This window comes from Stomoxys calcitrans, chromosome 2 (genome assembly GCF_963082655.1).
Source record: "Stomoxys calcitrans chromosome 2, idStoCalc2.1, whole genome shotgun sequence".
NCBI lineage: Eukaryota > Metazoa > Arthropoda > Insecta > Diptera > Muscidae > Stomoxys > Stomoxys calcitrans.
The window spans coordinates 131,713,424-131,723,239 of NC_081553.1; positions in this window are offsets into that span (position 1 = coordinate 131,713,424).

The following is a 9,816-nucleotide window of genomic DNA, read 5'->3' on the forward strand; positions in this document are numbered from 1 at the left end:
TGTGCAAAGTTTCAGCTCAATATCTCTATTTTTAAAAACTGTAGCGTGATTTCAACAGACAGACCGACAGATCTTTATAGGGCCGGAAATGGATATTTCGATGTGGCATCTCTTCTTAGGCAAAAAACGGATAAAACAAAATATTTGCTCTACTATTAGAGCGATATCAAGATATGGTCCGGTACGGACCACAATTCAATTATATGTTGGAGACCTGTGTAAAAAGTCAGCCAATTCGAATAAGAATTTGGGGGCTCAAGAAGTAAAATAGAGAGATCGATTTATATGGGAGCTGTATCAGGCTATAGTCCGATTCAGACCATTACAAACACGCATGTTGATGGTCATGGGAGAATTCTTCGTACAAATTTTCAGGCACATCGGATAATAATTGCGACCTCTAGAGGCTCAAGAAGTCAAGATCACAGATCGGCTTCTATGGCGGCTATAGCAGGTTATGAACCGAATTGAACCTTATTCGACACAGTTGTTGAGAGTCATTATAAACTACTTCATGCAAAATTTCGGCCAATTCGAATAAGAATTGCGCCCTCTAGAAGCTCAAGTAGTCAAGTCCCCAGATGGGTTTATATGACAGCTATATCAGGTTATGGACCGATTTGATCCATACTTGGCACAGTTGTTAGCAGCCTTAGCAAAACACGTCGTGCAAAATTTCATACCAATCGGATAAGAATTACGCCCTCTAGGGGCTCAAGAAGTCAAGACCCCAGATTGGTTTATATGACAGCTATATCAGGTTATGAACCGATATGAACCATGCTTGGTACAGTTGTTGTAAGTCATAGCGAAACACGTCGTGCAAAATTTCATTCCAATCGGATAAGAATTGCGCTCTCTAGAGGTTCAAGAAGTCAATACCCAAGATCGGTTTATATGGCATAGACCGATATGGCCCATTTACAATCCCAACCGACCTACACTAATAAGAAGTATTAGTGCAAAATTTCAAGCGGCTAGCTTTACTCCTTCGAAAGTTAGCGTGCTTTCGACAGACAAACGGACGGACAGACAAACGGAAGGACGGACATGACTAGATCGACATAAAATGTCACGACGATCAAGAATATATATACTTTATGGGATCTCAGACGAATATTTCAAGTAGTTACAAACAGAATGACGAAATAAGTATGCCGCCATCCTGTGATGGAGGGTATAAAAATGCGAAAGATGCGTGAGCAGTTTTGCCAAAAACATAATAGTATAAAAAATTTTCCTTTATATGAGTTATATCAAGTTATTGAACAATATGGACCGTACTTGCCATGCCGTACAAGTTATAAAAAAGATCAACTCCAAAATGTTAGGCAAATTGAGTTATAATTACGCCTTCAAGAGGCTCAGAAAGTCAAATTGGTCGAGTTCTTTTCCCGGAATCTCTTCTTAGGCAAAACAAGAAGTAAAATAGAGACATCGACTTATATGGAAGCTGTATCGGGCTATAGACCGATTCAGACCATAATAAACACGTATGTTGATGGTCATGAGAGGATCCGTCGTAATTTCAGGCAAATCGGATAATAATTGCAACCTCTAGAGGCTAAAAAATTCAAGATCCCTGATCGGTTTATATGGCTATATCAGGTTATGGACCGATTTGAACCATACTTGGCACAGTTGTTGGATATCATAACAAAACACGTGGTGCAAAATTTCATTCCAATCGGATAAGAATTGCGCACTCTAGAGGCTCAAGAAGTCAAGACCCAAGATCGGTTTATATGGCAGCTATATCAAAACATGGACCGATATGGCCCATTTACAATACCAACCGACCTACACTAATAAGAAGTATTTGTGCAAAATTTCAAACGGCTAGCTTGACTCCTTCGGAAGTAAGCGTGCTTTTGACAGACAGACGGACGGACATTGCTAGATCGACAAAAAATGTCGCGACGATCAAGAATATATATACTTTATGGGGTCTTAGACGAATATTCCGAGTAGTTACAAACAGAATGACGAAATTAGCATATACGAAATTATATATCCTATGGTGGAGGGTATAAAAAAAATAATTCGCATATTGATAACGACTCCATTTTTAAACTGCTAAATAGTTAATAAGATAACTCACAAAAAAACCAAGTTAATATTTTAATATTTTAAAATTATACTATTCATGCCTCCTTAGCGATATACCATAGGATGCTACATTAGGCATATTCAGTAAATTAAAAATTATAGCCCCCTGAAGGTTGGAGAAGTAAAAAGTGGTCAACTTTGACACCCTGTATTAAAGATATAGACCAGCAATGCGATTTTTCTGAAAGCCAATGTTCTCTTCTACAAATATTTGGAACAATTTAGAGCGCTCATATCAACAGGTAAAAAGTTATGGACTTATTTCTAATTTTTTCGCGGTTTGGCCCACTATGCCTTGTTATTGGTGTTTTTCACCATGCACAGAATTTCATATATTAACGATCTTTCTGTAATCCCTAAAATTTTTTAGATTACGAGCGAATTTGCCCAGCGATTCGTTTTCCAACAAGGGGTTATCCTAAAGGGCGATCGATGACTTCATACAAATATGACATGGACAATAGTCCTCATTAGTTTTTACATAGTTATATAGCCCGACAAAGAGAGGGTTTCAAGTATTCAAATGCAATGTTATAATGTGTAGCTCGACTATCAACAATGTTTTTATAAAATGTTGAAATATTTCGTCAAAAATTGGATCCAATGTATCACTTACATAGTCTTAAATATAAAAATCAATTTGTTTGTTTGAAGGTTTGTTTGATTGTTTGTTTGTTTGTGTGTTCCAATTTTCTTGAAATTTTCACAGATGGTGCATGATGACCTCGTGGTGAAAATAGGGTACTACATTTTTTGATATCTGAAGGGGTGGCGGACCCTCCCCCTTACCCTAATTTTCAGAAACGCCAGATATCGGAGATGGGTGGTGCAAATTTAACCCAAATTTTGTGTGCTCTCATATAGTACCCTAAAAATAAAAATTTGGTATCCAAATTTCGGATTAGGTACCTAGGGGGGCTGCCTCACCCTAAATCCTACCAAACATATATTTAGACCAATAACGACAACGTGGGACTCAAATGAAAGGTATTTAGGATAAGAAAACGTATCTGATACCCATTGGCGGAGCAAGTGCCAGGGGGACCACCCCAAGCCCCAAAACACCCCTAAATCGGATATATTTACCGACCATGGCAATATGAGACTTAAATCAAAGGTATTTGCAAGTAGAATACGAATCTGATATCCAAATGTTGGATCACGTTTCTGGGGGTCCATCCCTTTCCCAAAACACCCCCCAAACAGGACTTACTTACTGACCATGGGAATATGGGACTTAAATGAAAGGTATTTGCAAGTATTGTAGAATACGAATCTGATATCCAAATGTTGGACAACGTTTCTGGGGGTCCACCCCTTTCCCAAAACACCCCCAAACAGGACTTATTTACTGACCATGGGAAGATGGGGCTTAAATGAAAAGTATTTGAATGTAGAATTCGAATCTGATATCCAAATATGGGACCAAGTGTCTTTCACCAAAAACATCCCCCAAAGGGCACAAATTTACGACCATAGCAATATGGGGCTCAAATGAAAGGTCTTTGGGAGTAAAGCACGAATTTGACATCAATATTCGGGAAAAGTGTCTATGGGGCCACTCCACCCCCCCAACACCATCTAAATAGAGGGCTTTAAAGTGGAACACGAATCCGATATATATTTTCAAGGCCAACTCACTGAGTGGCGGACATCGCCCAAAATACCCCCAAAACCGGCCATGTTTGCCGACTATGGAAATATGGGTCTCAAATTAAAGGTATGTGGAGTAGACCACACATATGAGATCAACATTAGGGGCCAACTCCCTAGCGGACGTCCCACCACCATAACAACCCCTAATAATACGTATTTGCTCACCAAGGCAATTTTGGTCTTAAAGAGAGTGGAACTCAATATTTATAGTTTTTAGGGCCAATACCCCAAACCGGACATATTTGCTGACTTTTGCAATAAGGAGTTTAAATGAGATTATAGAACGAATTTGATATCCAATTTTGAGGGCTAATGCAATATGGGGTTCAAATAAATGATATATAGATATATGAGAATAGAGTACGTTGCTCATAAATTTTCCGGGTTTAGTGTTTGGGGGACCACCCCAATCCCCAAAACACCCCTTAATCGGGCATATTTACCGACCATGTCAATGTGGAGCCTAAATGATAGGTATTGGGTGGTAGAGCAAGAATTGATACCCATTTTCGGGACCAATTTTCTGGGGGTTTACCCCTTTCCCAAAATACCCCACAATCAGCAATTTTTTAGTGACCATCACAATATGGGGCTCATATAGGTATTTGGGAGTAGAATACGAATTTGGTATCCAAATGTAGGACCATGTATTTAGGGCATCACCCCTTTCCCAAAACACCCCCAAAGGGAAAACATTTTTTCGACCATGCCAATATGTGGCTCAAATGAAAAGTATTTGAGATTAGAAAACGAATTTGCTAACCTATTTTGAGGCCAATCGTTTGGGGGACGCCTCAGCCTGTAAACTCCTCTTAAGCCAATGGCAACATGGGGTTTAAATAAATGGTATTTGAGAGAGAAGCACGATGCTGATATTTTTTCAGGGCCAAGTATCTGGGGGACCACTTCTCCCCCGAAAACACCACTAAATCAGACATCATGAGAATATCGGGCTGAAATGAAGTATTTTAAGTATGGAGTACACCTTACATCCAAACATAAATTCGTAGACCAATAAAGATCATATGGAATTCAGATAAAGGTACTTATATTGTTAAACTGTTAGTCAAGCGATATACTATTTTCGTAGCATGGTATTTCACTAAAAGATCTTTAAGTGTCGAAAATAAATATTCCAAGGAAACTTTTGTTCCATATAAAGTAAAGCTAGTATCACATAAAAAAATATTAAATAACAAACAAAAACACAATGAAACTACTGTGGCGCAAAGAAAAAAATAAATTTATTTTTTAAACAGGTTCAAGTTAAATTTTATTGTTGATACATTTAATTTTTTAACGAGAATGGCCCACATTTTATGGAGAGCATTTTAATATATACACCATTCATTACTCATATTTTACCGCAAATTTAAAATCGAGTTAAATAAAAAGTCTCTAATCAGAGACTTTGTGGCAAACAAGTCATTCTAGTCCATGGAGGAAATACTATTACAAACGAAGGGTAATGTGTTAATAACATGTTGAAAATAACTGCAAGTCACCATTTTTGAAATCTGCACTGTGGTTTGCTGAGCTATAATACCCATTAGAGCAGCAGTAATGCCCATTTAATGGTAAATAAATTATATCGTTTTAACTTTCAAGGCCAAACAATTTTTAGATGTGTGACTTTGAGTAAAAATATTTGTAACATAAAAAAAAGTATAAATAAGTAACAAATAATTGTATGAGCTTCATAATATATACAAAACAAGTAAAAACGTGTTAAGTTCGGCCGGGCCGAATCTTATATACCATCCACCATGGATCACATTTGTCGAGTTCTTTTCCCGGTATCTATTTTTAGGCAAACATATGATACAAAGAAAGAAATGCTATGAAATTGGAGCTATTCCAATTAAAATTGCGCCCCTAATGGGAGATCAGTTTATTTGGGAGCTGTATCAGGCTATAGACCGATTCAGACCATAATTGACACTTATGTTGAAGTTCATGAGAGAAGTCGTTGTACAAAATTTCAGCCAAATCGGATAATAATTGAGATCTCTCGAGATTTAAGAAGTCAATATCCCAGATCGGTTTATATGGCAGCTATATCAGGTTATGGACCAATTAAAACCATATTTGGTACAGTTGTTGGAAATCACAACAAATAACTCTTGCAAATAACAATAATTGCGAATTGACACGTGTGCTGAAGTTCATGAGAGAAGTCGTTGTACAAAATTTCAGTCAAAGCGGATATGAATTATGCTCTCTAGTGACTCAAGAAGTCAAGATTCAAGATCGGTTTATATTGCAGCTATATCAGGTTATGGACCGACTTGAACCGTACTTACCACAGTTCTTGGAAGTCATAACAAAACACCTCATGCAAAATTTCAGCCAAATCGGATTAGAATTGCGCCCTAGAGAGGCAGAAAAAGTCAAGACCCCAGATCGGTTAATAAGACAGCTATATCAGGTTATGGACCGATTTGAACCACACTTAACACAGTTGTGTCTAATTTCAAGCGTCTAGCTTTACTTCTTTGAAAGTTAGCATGCTTTCGACAGACAGCCGAACGGACATTGCTAGATCGACTTAAAATGACATGACGATTAAGAATATATATACTTTATGGTGTCTCAGAGGGATATTTCGAAGAGTTACAAACAGAATGACGAAGTAAGTATACCCTGGTGGAGGGAATAACAAGTAAAAACGTGTTAAGTTCGGCCGTGTCGAACTTTGGCTACCCACCACCAAGAATATAATAATCATCGTATCTTATTACTTATAACTCCAATGCTATATCCATAGTTATATCTAAATAGGGGCTGGTCTCGATCATATTTTATTCAGGTTCCGATAACTGCTATACAAGTAACAGTTTCAGCGAAATCAGGCAAGAAATCCGCTTTTTATGGAATTAAAACCCTAAATTAGAAGTAGGTCTATATGGGAGCTATAACTGTATAGTCTGATCTAATACATATTTTGGTCGGATGTCGGGAGACAAACAACTATTTCAAATTTCAACGAAATCGGGTAATAAATAAAGCTATGATGGGCTTCAGACACATAACCGGCGGATCGGTCTGTATGGCAATAATGTCTAAATATAGACCGATCTGCACCAAATTAAGATCGGATGAATGTAGGCTTAAGGCAACTCACTGTTTAAAATTTCAACGAATAAAGCTTTTATGGGCTTCAGACCCTTAACCGGTAGATGGGTCTATATGGCAGCTTTATCTAAATAAAGTCCAATCTAAACCATATTTGGGTCAGATGTCGTTGGCCTAAAACTACATACTGTTTTAAATTTCAGCGAAATCGGATAAAAAATCTTTTATGGACATCTCGGAGTGACTTCTCCTCACGCTTCTGGTCCGTGCTGGGGTTGAAAAGAACCCCAGACCCTGGTTCTATTAGGTTTGCCAGAACCGCCTCAATCATTGGTCGGTATCGGTGAGGTATAACCGGTGCATGGAGTGGGTACATTTCCGATCTGGCTCTGGCCTCACATCTCTACGGGAGTATAGTCATTCTCCATATGTTGCAAGGTGCTGTGCGAACATAGACAGAGGTGGGTCACAAGCTTCATCGTCGTCGCCTTCTGCGTCCTCGTCGTCGGATTATGTGACCCCTTCGACCTCTCCCGTGCGGCAATATACGCAACAGCAGCATCCCAGCCCAAATATTGCCAGGTCGATGCCGGGAAGTGTATAGTTTTTGCAACGCAATTGCGGTCTCCATGGCAAGATCGACGAGATTGTGGATTTCATGAGTCGGAAGAACAAGGTCGCAGCGATCCAGAACACAAAGCTGACCTGCACCTTGCATAGTTGTCACGGATACAATGTGCTACGTAAGGATCGCTCAAGGAATGGAGGTGGGGGATTGGCTTTCGTGATTCACCATTCCGTGTAATATTGACCCATCTCGCCTAAACCTGGCGCTGGTGACCCTTATAGGGAGTGCATTGCGATAGCAGTCAGGTCCTGTATTGCCGAGAAAGAGCTATACAACGTGTACATACCGTCGGTGCGCTGCTGCGCCCCAATTAATGGCCAAGCTTACAACGTCGACATAAGCGGGTTACTATCTGGCCATAAACGTCTGGTCCTATGGGACTTTAATGCGCATCACATTTCATGGCATTCTCCCCTAGGTAACGACCAGCGTGGCATGGGTTTGGCAGAGCAGATTGATGGCTCCACGTTTTGCACGGTGAATGAGGATGCCCCCACTAGGAGAGGAGGTGCAGCAGCTCGCCAGACATTTCCATTGTATCCCCTGATCTCATGAGAGACGTATCCTGGCAAGACGTCATGTTTTTGGGGTCAGACAACCTCCGCACAATTCTCACCATCAACCGACCACTTGTCGTTGTAGCAGACTTGGGGCAATGTAACTTAGGCACCGGTTTGGGAAAGCTGTGGTTTACTGTTAAGTCACTCTCGAACCCCGGTAGATGGGATGACAGGACCTCAGTCACTTTTGGCGACGTAACCGTGACTGATCCGAAGAGATGCGCCAAGTTGTTCAACCGTCAATTTATGGCGCATCCCGAGGCAAGGAGGAGAGCCATTCGCCGTATCCGTCGTCTCCGAGCCGATGGACAGCCATCACAATTTACCATGGGCGAAGTTACGAATGTCATCCGTGGAGCCAAATAATCTAAGGCCCCGATGGAATCTCTACATTGATGCTGAAGAATCTGGATTAACCTGTAATTAAGTACCTTACTACGTTCCTCAACCTGTCTTTGAACACTCTTATAATTCCCGATGTTTGGAAAATATGCACAGTGATCCCGTTACTGAAGCCCGGAAAGGATATGGATTTCGAAGACTGCATAGCACAACAACTGCTTTGCATGCCATCACCGCAAACATTTGCCATGGCTTCAATCAGCACAGGATAGGACGCCTTCGATAGGTCCAGTGCCTTGCCAAACTATTTAAGGACGTTGCCATCACGTCTCTCCAGCCATGCCTGAAAAGCTGGGTCGCGAAATTTCTGTGTGGTCGCCAGTCATTTGTGGAATTTAGGAATAAATAGTCGAATCACCGTAGAGTGAAACAGGGAGTTCCCCAAGGCGAGGGGATATCTCGAGCACTGTTTAACCTCTACCTATCCTCCATTCCGTCCCCTCCAGACGGCATAGAAATCGTATCATTTACGGACGATTGTACGATCATGGCATCAGGCCCCCCACCCATTGATGACATCTGCGATAGGTTGAACGTCTACCTCAACGAAATTGTCTCATATTTCGGTGCAAGAAATCTGAAGATATCTGCCACCAAATCTGCAGCCACATTGTTCACTACAAATACGCATGAGATGAATGCCGAGCTGACTGTGATGGTCGATGGAGAAATGATTTCGACCATCAAGTGTCCCAAAATACTTGGCGTCACATTTGATAGCTCTTACACATTCTCCCCTCATGCCACAGCAATTTGCGATAAAGTCAAAAGAAGAAACAAGGTCCTCAAGCCACTTGCCGGCAGCATTTGGGGGGCAGACAAAGAAACCTTGTTGACCACGTACAAAGCAATTGGCCGGTCTGTGGTAAGTTATGCAGCGCCAGTGTGGTCTCGTCAGCTTTGTGACACAAAGTGGAATAATATTCAGATCTGTCACAATGCCGCCCTCCGAACTGCTACGGGCTGTCATGTGGACCACCTCCAGGAGACAAAGTTCCTACCAGTGCGAAGACATAATAACATGCTATCTAAGCAATGCTTTTTGGGCTGTTATCGCAGAGACCATCCAAATCATCATTTTGTGGATAGATACCCACCGCCCAGCAGCCTTAACGTAGATCTACATGATCTAGAGAGTGAGGTTCAGCGCTAAAAGAGAGAACCTCTAGATCAAGCGGCTTATCAAGCAGGTGTAGACAACATTCATGCAGACACGCTAGCAGATGCGGTAAATAGCTAACGGGTGAATGTAGTCCTTGGAGAACGACCGCCTCCCATAGCACATGAAGAAGTTGTCCTCCCCCGCCAAACCAGAGTTGTTCTGGCTCAATTATGTTCCGTCAGATTCATCCGCTTCAACTCCTACAGAGCAAGGATTGATGCCGA